Raw genomic sequence first — 10533 nt, 5'->3', positions numbered from 1 at the left:
ACTGCTGACTTGAGTTTTCATTTAGGAATTACATAGCTGAATTCCTTGGCGACCTTAAATTAATATATATCAGTCTTTTAATGTGATTTCCTTGTCACACACTGTCTTGTCCTTCACCACTGTCTCACAAGATGAATATCACAATATAATATTTCAGAGGGCAAAGGAGGTAGGACTTCAACCAAAAATCACATACCCAGCAAAACCAAGTATAATTCTTCAGGATGTTCTCTGTCTTTTTCATACTATACCACCACTGGATCCCAGAAGCCTTCCCTTTCCTTCAAAGACAAGTCTTATATACTACAGCTCAGAGAAATTCTGTGTATCAGCAGTCCAGAAACAAATTTCCATACCCTCAAACAAGCCTTTCACATCCCTACAAGACTGATCACTCAGTTATTCTTACATATTTTGGCAATAATTTACATATCACACTTTAGTCACAAAACCTGAAATAAAGAACATGAGTGCTGAATTGAGTAGCTCCATGGTAATATAAATCAGGGCTGTATCATCTCCTGGACCCAGGCCATCTGAAAGACTAAGGAAAGGCCATAAAGAAATCACTACAGGGTAACCGTCCAGAGAAATTACAGAATCATTTGTGATTTTCGAACAACACATACATTAATTTTAGAAATTATCCCTAGGTCAAGGATCCAATTATAAGAGCAGAACATCTCTCTGTTCTTTTTTGCCTCTCTATGTGTCTCCTTCTCCCTCTCTCTTTTCCCCACAAAACCCTCTGCTTAAAAAGCAGAACATGACTTCCATTCACCTGTCACAAATCTGCATACTCAAGCTTTATGGACATTAGATCAAAGTCTCTCTTTCTTCTGGATTCAAATACAACATACCTCTCTACTTTCTTTTACCATCATAAAAATAAACATACCATTTGGTATCTGTGCAAGTGCTAATCAATAACTCCCAAGAATTGAGACACTGTACCTTTAGCATGGTGCTCATCAATTATAAGTTTTAGATCATTTTAGCAGCAAGTCACATAACAGTCATAAAATTCTGAGTAAGCTTTTTCACATATATGCCATTTTTGATGTCCTGCCCATTCCTTAGCTACTGTTTGCAACATATATCTTTATACAGATCAAAATGTAATCAAAATATCAACCCACATATTCCCCAAGTTCGTGTGAGGTAACTTATCAATTACATATCACTCAACTCATTTGATCATTCTGGACATAGAATGTTTGCATTATGATTCTACATCTTCAAACAAGCCACTTGTTCAGACAGGGCTGGCAACTTTTTTTTTGTTTGCTTGTTTGAACATCTTAACCCCCCCCCCCCGAAATATGCAATTAAAATATACTCATCTTTAAGTTCTGTCACACAGTGGTTGTCAGCTCTTTGAGGTCCCTGTTTCAGTCCGTAAGTATCAATGTAGAACAATTATTAGCACTTCTTTCTTCTTCCTGTGTGCAAGGAAGGGGTTAATAGATTGTGAGCAATTTATCCTAAGGCTGCTTGGCTTGATTTAGATTTCATTACTTAACAACCTTGTCTCTTATCCCTCTTTAACAAATGGGCTTACTACAATTTAAAATTTTGAATGTATCAAACCCTTCATAAAAATTTACTCTCAGTGTATTTTAGTATGAACTCCACAAGTTCCAAATAACTTTGATTAAGTCCTTTAGCAATCTTTCAGTGTGTAACCAAACTGAAGTACAAAGCATTTACTTGTACTCTTCTCAAACCTTTGTCTAAAGTAGAATAGAACCTCCAGTTTAGTTTCCTTTTACCTCAAATCATTGCTACATACCTGATTAAATTCCATCAACATTCTGATTTATAATTTGTTGTATCTATTTCACACTAGAATTCATATTATCAACTAGTATCTCTATCCATTACTCTTATTTCTTCTGGCTTCTCTTTACCATTATTGTAAGTAGAGGAAAGGTACTATACTGAACTGCATTTAATCCTCATGACAAGTCCTTCTTGATTTCAGGGCTGGTCAAATGTCCTTGTTAAGGACATACAGTTTGCATATCATATCCCTTAACATATTTAGGTGGAAAACTTAATTCTCCTTATACTACAAATGCATACATATTTTGTATTCATTCATCATTACTTTCTATCAATTTGTATCTGAATATATGTTCATCTCTAGATCACAAGTTCCTTTCTATACATTGTACACGTTTTTAAAAACAATTCATATAACATTAGTCAGACAACACTTTAGAAATTCCTTCTTTTGCAAAATACCAAGTTCTTAGTACTTGTATTATTAAATTCCATGCACAGATTAACCACTTTAAAAACTTCTTGTGTATCATGATTACTTGTTGCTAGTTCTGACAACACACACACACACACACACACACACACACACACACACACATATTTTTAACATTGTTTTATTTGGTCATTTCCAGACATTATTCATTGGAAACAAAGATCATTTTCTTTTCTTCCCTCCCCCCCTCCCCACCTCTCCTATAGCCAATGTGCGATTTCACTGGGTATCACATGTGTTCTTGATTTGAACCCATTTCTATGTTGGTATTTGCATTAGAGTGTTCATTTAGAGTCTCTCCTCAGTCATATCCCCTCCACCCCTGCAGTCAAGCACTTGCTTTTCATCGGTGTTTTTACTCCCACAGTTTATCTTCTGCTTGTGGATAGTGTTTTTTAGATCCCTGAAGATTTTTCAGGGACACTGCATTGACACCAATGGAGAAGTCCATTACCTTCGATCATACCACAGTGCTGACAGCACGTATATTAAAATAGCATCTGATTTGAAAAATTCCAAGTTTAAATTCTAGAATAAGTTCTTCTCAACAACATAACTTTTTTCTGAATGACTTTTACATCTATAAAGTAGCCAGTATAATTTCTGTCCCTATAGAATAAAACATTCCCTCTCTGTGTCAGGCTGGCTATTAATCACATTTAAACAATTCTCAAATTCACTGAAACCATTATGCATTTCAAGGTTTCACAAAACAAACCTCTAACCATGAGTTTCTGTGCTCAATAAGATCTAGCTAAAATTTCACATTTAACTGACAGTTACCACAATAAATGAAATTACATTTGTACCATATCAAAATCATTAGCAATCTTCCAAAGTTGCATACATCAACCATTAGAATTAATATTAACTGAAAAGTGCCTCTAACTGTGGAGTAAAAATCTCCCTTTTCTGCTCTGAATTTTTTCTCTTTTTCGCTCCTTTGGGAGGCCATCCAAAGGAAGAAAGAGGAAAAAAATCATTGAATAGATATTTGCTCTTGTCCTCTGCTGAGGATTTTTGACTGTGGGAAGTTCAATCTTCTAACTCCCCCATTTTTTTTGTGTGAGTATCCAATTTAAGAATACACAGAGACAAGACTGTGGCAAAAATAATGATAAACAGAAACATACAATGTTGTGACAAGCATGCTTTGAAAAGAAAGAATCAGTGTTTTAGGATCCATTCTTAAAAAGAAATATTTGCAGGGAGAAAATTCATTAAAACAGTTTCAGCATACTGCCCCTTTAACTGAGGAAGCTGTGCTGAGCTAAGCTACTGCAATTAGTCATCTGATTGGCTGAGCTGACTTTCTTGTTCCCTAACTTTCCTTGCACCCTACACACTAATCTATTCTAAACTGTTTCTTTTTGGTTGTGATTTCTAACAAAATGTTCTTTTAGTATCTGGACAAAACTACTATCTACTCCCAACTGGAGTTGGAGGTGAGCTATTCATAAAGCTGACTGGGTTTCTCAAGGAAGGAACGTTGTTTTTTGTTTGTTTTGTTTTTAAAACCCTTACCTTCTGTCTTGGAGTCAATACTGTATATTGGTTCCAAGGCAGAAGAGTGGTAAGGGCTAAGCAATGGGGGTCAAGTGACTTGCCCAGGGTCACACAACTGAGAAGTATCTGAGGCCAGATTTGAACCCAGGACCTCTTGTCTCTAGGCCTGGCTCTCAATCCACTGAGCCACCCAGCTGCCCCTTCAAGGAAGGAACTTTTAAATCCCCTCCTATTCAGATTCTCTCTCCTGCTTTGAATCTTGCTGGTTGAAGAGGCACAGACTCTCCTTCATAAACTGCTCTGTTGGAATGTAGGTGAAGGGAGTAGGGAATAGCCACCTCAAAAGAGATTCGCCTTTGTGAAACTGCATCTTAAACTCTTTTTGCCTCTTCCTTTTGTGAATTTTAAAACTATTCCACCCTAATCAGACCATTCTTTAGAAGATCTGATTTTAGCTATTTCCTGATCAATAACAATGGAGATACTTGGAATAACAGAATTAGGTGTTGGAAACTACATTCTCCACCCTACTCAATTTAACAAGATTTTGAAGGTCTGCATCAAACTCAAGATTTAATTATCTGAGGAGATGGCCTTCAACAGACATGTGCAAAAATAGGACAGACCTCTGGGCTGTCCTAAGTCAAGCTAAGTCCTCATTGGTACAGATGAGATGCAGAAAAGTGATGTAAAAATGTCCATATAAGGCACATCACTTGCTGCCTCTTTCTCTTTCCCTGGAGAGACGACTCTGGCTGGCAGCATGCTAAGCATTCCAACATCTTGGAGTGGTGGGTGGTGAGTTTTGCCCTGGATCTGATTTCAGGTTCGGGCATCCTAGCTGAGCCCCTTTGGAGGTCAGGTTGATTCCTTCCTCCTTCATACTCCAAACCGTTACTCCCTTATCTCCTGATCTCCCCACCCGATATTAATCAGGCGGGGGGAGGGGAGAGAAAAAACTTACTCCTTCTTCTTCTTAATCTTCTCTACTATATCAATTAAATCACCATAAAATTTTGGCAGCTGACTTGGGTATTTTATTATTTGGGTTTTTCATTAGGATTTTTATAAATAAAACCCTTGGCGACCTAAATTAATTATACATTCAGTCTCAGCCATAATTTCACCCGTTACACTTTGTTTAATCTAGCCACACAAAAACAACAAAGACTCAACAGAAACCTGTCTCACACATTCATACACCTTTGAACCAAGAGGTTCCTCCAGAAGTCACTGAAAGATGTCTCTTTAGCGACTTGGCTGTGGGACAAAAGCCATGTCAGACAACCCAACAGCCTCTACTGAATCGGGATTTATAGAACCGAACAGAACTCCAGAGCCAAACACTACACCAGGGCAAAACAAGACTCTAGGACCCAAACAGAACTTCAAGACAGAACCTTCAAGCAAACAGACTCCTAGACTAAAACAGGCCCCTGAGGCAAAACAAAATAGGACTCTAGAGAAACAGAACTTATAGAACAGAGCAGATGGTTCCAAAACCAGCTTAAATTTTATCTGAGATGTCAAACACCAGAACCAGGGGCAAGCCCCAGAGAAGTCACCATTCGTTTCCTTGGATTCGTGATCCAATCCCTCATGGGAGTTGGAAACTGCATACTCTCCAAGTCCACACTCAAAAACACCCCCAAAGGGGATAAGGGTTCGAGACTCCTTCACAGGCTCCAACTTAGCAAAAGCTGCCCACATATGATTTGGGTTACAATCCCAGCCATTTAGCCATATGCCACGAGCTCAGAGATCTCTCCCCCACTCAAGCACACACACAAGTACATATTCACAGCATCCCTATCTGAGGTCCTTACCTCTTGGTCCCAGGGACTGAGATCTCGCTGGGGCCTCCATATGAAGTGGGACACTTCAGAAAGTGACTCCAGAAACCCAGAAATTCAATTATTGGAACTGTTATTTATTGATACATAATCTACCAGCTGGGACAGACTTCCCTATTATCAGCTGCCTCAGACTGACATTACAGGATTGTTTATATAGGTTACAATATACAAAGTTATTTCCTTTCACATACAGGTTCTTCTTTGAGAGTTTCAAACAAATCGCATCATAAACACAGGTATGTGTAGTCAGAGGTTCTTAACTTTTACATGGACTTAATTCACTTATCCCTAGTTAGCTACGTGTTATCTTGCAGTCCATCCTGACCTCTTTGATATTCCTGACATTCCTTTGTTTCTTGACCTTCCTAAATTCTCATCCTTAGGCTACTTAGATTCTAATATGCTGCCTGCATAAGCTGCTTGACCTCCTGGGGAGACTGGGTCTGTTTCCTAAAAATGCAGGAAGAAATTGATCTGCTTTATCTTTTTCAATTCTATTATTTTCCCTTATTTAGACTACTTCACTACTAAAAACAATGTAATTATCTAGGACAACTCTGAGGGACTTATGAGAAAGAATGATATTCATATCTAGAGAAAGAAGTATGGAAGTGGAAATCCAGAAAAAAACATATGATTTATCACTTGTTTATATGGTTATAGGATTTGGGATTTGGGTTTTAAAAGATTACTTTATTACAAAAATAAATAATATAGAAATAAGATGTGAATGATGATATATGTATAACCCAGTGAAATTGCCTGTCAGTCCCAGGAGGGGGGAGTAAAATGGGGAGGGAGACAATAATTATCATGTAACCATGGGAAAAAAAGTTAAAAATCAAATCAAATCAAAGCTCTTTGTCACCTAAATAAAAAAATAAAATAAAAATAAAAATACTATCTGCTTCCAGAGAAAGAATGAGTGAAGTCTGAATGCAGACCAAAGCAAACATTTTCATTTTCTTTCTTAAATTTTTTGAGTCTCTTTCCACAAAAGGATTAATATCAAAAAATGTTTTAAATTATTGCATATGTAAAATCTTAGCATCTCAAAGATAGGGAGGTAGAGGTAGAGAGATAATTTGAGACTTAAAATTCTTTTTAAAATGTTGGAAACTTTTTACATCTAACTGTTGAAAAAAATAAATTTTAAAAACTCACCTTCTCTCTGTGTAACAGAGCTCTTTAGTAGTTAGGTATTCAAGGATTGAGACGTTTTTAATCTGGTTGTTACATAATGTTTATTTCCTTCCCTGTTTCTCCCCTTCCCCTTCCCCTTTTTAATTTTGCCTTGTGAGCATGAATTTAATAATCATAAACAAACATTTTGAGAGAGAGAGAGACTTCTATAAGGAGACAACTAAATGCTGTAGTGGATAGAGTGCACTGATCAGCAAATAACCATTGCCTGGTCCTTCCTGCTCTTCTACAATGTACTGATTCTAAGACAGAAGGTAAGGTTTTAAAAACTTATTTTATCACTAACTTGATCCAAACATTCATGTCTAAACCAAATTCTACACGTCCTAACCTCTGACCTGTTATTTCTGTAAAAATATCAACTCAACTAAAATTCTCTCAGGACACTGGTTATGTAATGATGAGTTTGGGGAAACTCTTCCCTATTTGTGTTGAGGGCGTAGCTATTATTTATTAATGTGACATCTGCTGTGAAGGGCAAAATATTGAAGGTATTTCTTAGCAGTAGAATATTTTGCGACCTTGTTGGTTTGGATCATATTAGATCAGAACCCATCATTCCACTAGAACTAAGAGTACTCAGAGTCCCTACCCCTACTCTGCAAAAAGGTCACAAGCAATGAAATATATTTCTAAGTTACTAACTATTTAGAAATGTAATATTTTGGAGTTGTTTTTGAGAGGAGTCATCAAATCAGATACAGATTAATTTCCTGGATTATTATACTTTAGCCTGCTATCATTAATTGTATTCATGAAAATATAACCTTATCGCCATTTGTCACCAATCTTCCATTTCCTGGCCTTAATTTAAGAGGATTTAACTCTCTTACCAATATTTAGTGTAGCTAAAAGAGTCCTAAATTTGTCAGAAGACTTGAGTTCATGTTGTAGTCTTCATAACTTTCCATAAGTCACTTATTCTCTCTTTGCCTTGCCTCAACTTCAAAATGAGAAGTCTGGACAATGTAATGGTAATTATTTTGATGATGATGAAAAGTGATTTAATGCTTTAAGGTTTACAAAGTCCTTTACTTTCATGATCTCACTGTATCTTCATAACAACCCTCTGAAGAAGATACTATTATTTTCCCCATTATATACAGATGAGGAAACTAAGGTTCATATCATGACCTGTCTGAGGCCACATAGCTAGTATTTGAGACACATTTCTAACCTAGGTCTTCTAAACCTCAAGTCTTTTTTTTTTTTAAGCATTACATCTGTTTTAAAATCAATACTAAGTATTTGTTCAAGACAGAATAACAATATGGGCTAGATAAGGCAGGTGTGTCAAGTGACTTGCCCAGGGACACACAGCCAGGAAGTATCTGAATCCAGATTTGAACTCAGGGCCTCCTACCTCTAGATCTGGCTCTCTATCCACTGAGCCATCTTATTGTCCCCCCCCTTTTTTTTAAGATTCACTAAGTTTATTTTAAAATTATAAAATGCTTCTTACAAAAAAGCATCACATTCTGCACAGTGCTCTGAATGAATGCCAGGGACATGTGGACTACTGATACTCTTTCTCCCCTGTCCAACCTCTAAAATAAAATTACAGTGACCACAAAGCAAGGTGTTCACAATAGCAACAGGAGAGGGGGAGCTTTTCTTTTTACCACCGACAATGAACAAAAATAAAATTCACTCTCTCTGCTACTGTTACAAAATGTCAATGTTAGTTTTTTGTGCCCTCCTCCCCCCCATCCCCCACCACTGTTTGCAAGGAAATAAAACATTATATTTGGTAAACAGCAAAGATTTCATTACACCTCCAATGCAGAACATCTATGAAGCAGAGGAATGTTGGCTTTTAAAACAGAAAAGATTTATTTTTTTGTTTTTTGTGTTTTTTTTGTGTTTTAAAAATTTTTTTATTTTATATATATATATCTTTTTTTTTTTGGTTACAATACTCACTTTATTTCCCTCCCTCCCCTCCACCCACCCTTCCTGCAGCTGACGCACAATTTCATTGGGTATTACTTGTGTCCTTGATCAGAACCTATTTCTTTTTTTTTTAAACATTATTTTATTTGGTCGTTTTCATACATTATTCACTGGAAACAAAGATCATTTTCTTTTCCTCCCATCCCCCCCCCTTTCCCTTTCCCATAGCCGACGCATGATTCCACTGGTTATCACATGTGTTCTTGACTCGAACCCATTTCCCTGTTGTTGGAATTTGCATTAGAGTGTTCATTTAGAGTCTCTCCTCAGTCTTATCCCCTTCAACCCTGTAGTCAAGCAGTTGCTTTTCATTGGTGTTTTTACTCCCACAGTTTATCATCTGCTTGTGGGTAGTATTTTTTTTAGATCCCTGCAGATTGTTCAGGGACATTGCATTGATACTAATGGAGAAGTCCATCACCTTCGATTGTACCACAATGTATCAGTCTCTGTGTATAATGTTTTCCTGGTTTTGCTCCTTTCGCTCTGCATCACTTCCTGGAGGTTGCTCCAGTCTCCATGGAATTCCTCCACTTTATTATTCCTTTTAGCACAATAGTATTCCATCACCAACATATACCACAATTTGTTCAGCCATTCCCCAATTGAAGGGCATCCCCTCGTTTTCCAATTTTTGGCCACCACAAAGAGCGCAGCTATGAATATTTTTGTACAAGTCTTTTTGTCCATTATCTCTTTGGGGTACAAGCCCAGCAGTGCTATGGCTGGATCAAAGGGTAGACATTCTTTTATCGCCCTTTGTGCATAGTTCCAAATTGCCCTCCAGAATGGTTGGATCAATTCACAACTCCACCAGCAATGAATTAATGTCCCACTTTGCCACATCCCCTCCAGCATTCATTACTTTCCATTGCTGTCATGTTAGCCAATCTGCTAGGTGTGAGGTGATACCTCAGAGTTGTTTTGATTTGCATCTCTCTGATTATAAGAGATGTAGAGCACTTTTTCATGTGCTTATTAATAGTTTTGATTTCTTTGGCTGAGAACTGCCTGTTCATGTCCCTTGCCCATTTGTCAATTGGAGAATGGCTTGATTTTTTGTACAATTGATTTAGTTCTTTATAAATTTGAGTAATTAAACCTTTGTCAGAGGTTTTTATGAAGATTGTTTCCCAATTTGTTGCTACCCTTCTGATTTTGGTTACATTGGTTTTGTTTGTACAAAAACTTTTTAATTTGATATAATCCAGATTATTTATTTTGCATTTTGTAACTCTTTCTAATTCTTGCTTGGTTTTGAAGTATTTCCCTTCCCAAAGGTCTGACATGTATACTATTCTGTGTTCGCCTCAGAACCTATTTCAATGATGTTGTTTGCACTAGGATGTTCATTTAGAGTCTACATGCCCAACCATATCCCCTCCACCCATGTATTCAAGCAGTTGTTTTTCTACTCCCACAGTTTTTCCTCTGAATGTAGATAGTGGTTTTTCTTGTAGATCCCTCCAAGTTGTTCAGGATCACTGCATTGCCACTATTGGAGAAGTCCATTACATTTGATTGTACCACAATGTATCAGTCTCTGTGTACAAAGTTTTCCTGGTTCTGCTCCTCTCACTCTGCATCAATTCCTGGAGGTTGTTCCAGTTCATGTGGAATTCCTCCACTTTATTATTCCTTTGAGCACAATAGTATTCCATCACCAACATATACTACAATTTGTTCAGCCATTCCCCAAGTGATGGGCATCCCCTCATGTTCCAATTTTTGGCCACC

This window comes from Monodelphis domestica, chromosome 5 (genome assembly GCF_027887165.1).
Source record: "Monodelphis domestica isolate mMonDom1 chromosome 5, mMonDom1.pri, whole genome shotgun sequence".
Taxonomy (NCBI): domain Eukaryota; kingdom Metazoa; phylum Chordata; class Mammalia; order Didelphimorphia; family Didelphidae; genus Monodelphis; species Monodelphis domestica.
This window is presented reverse-complemented; position numbering follows the sequence as displayed.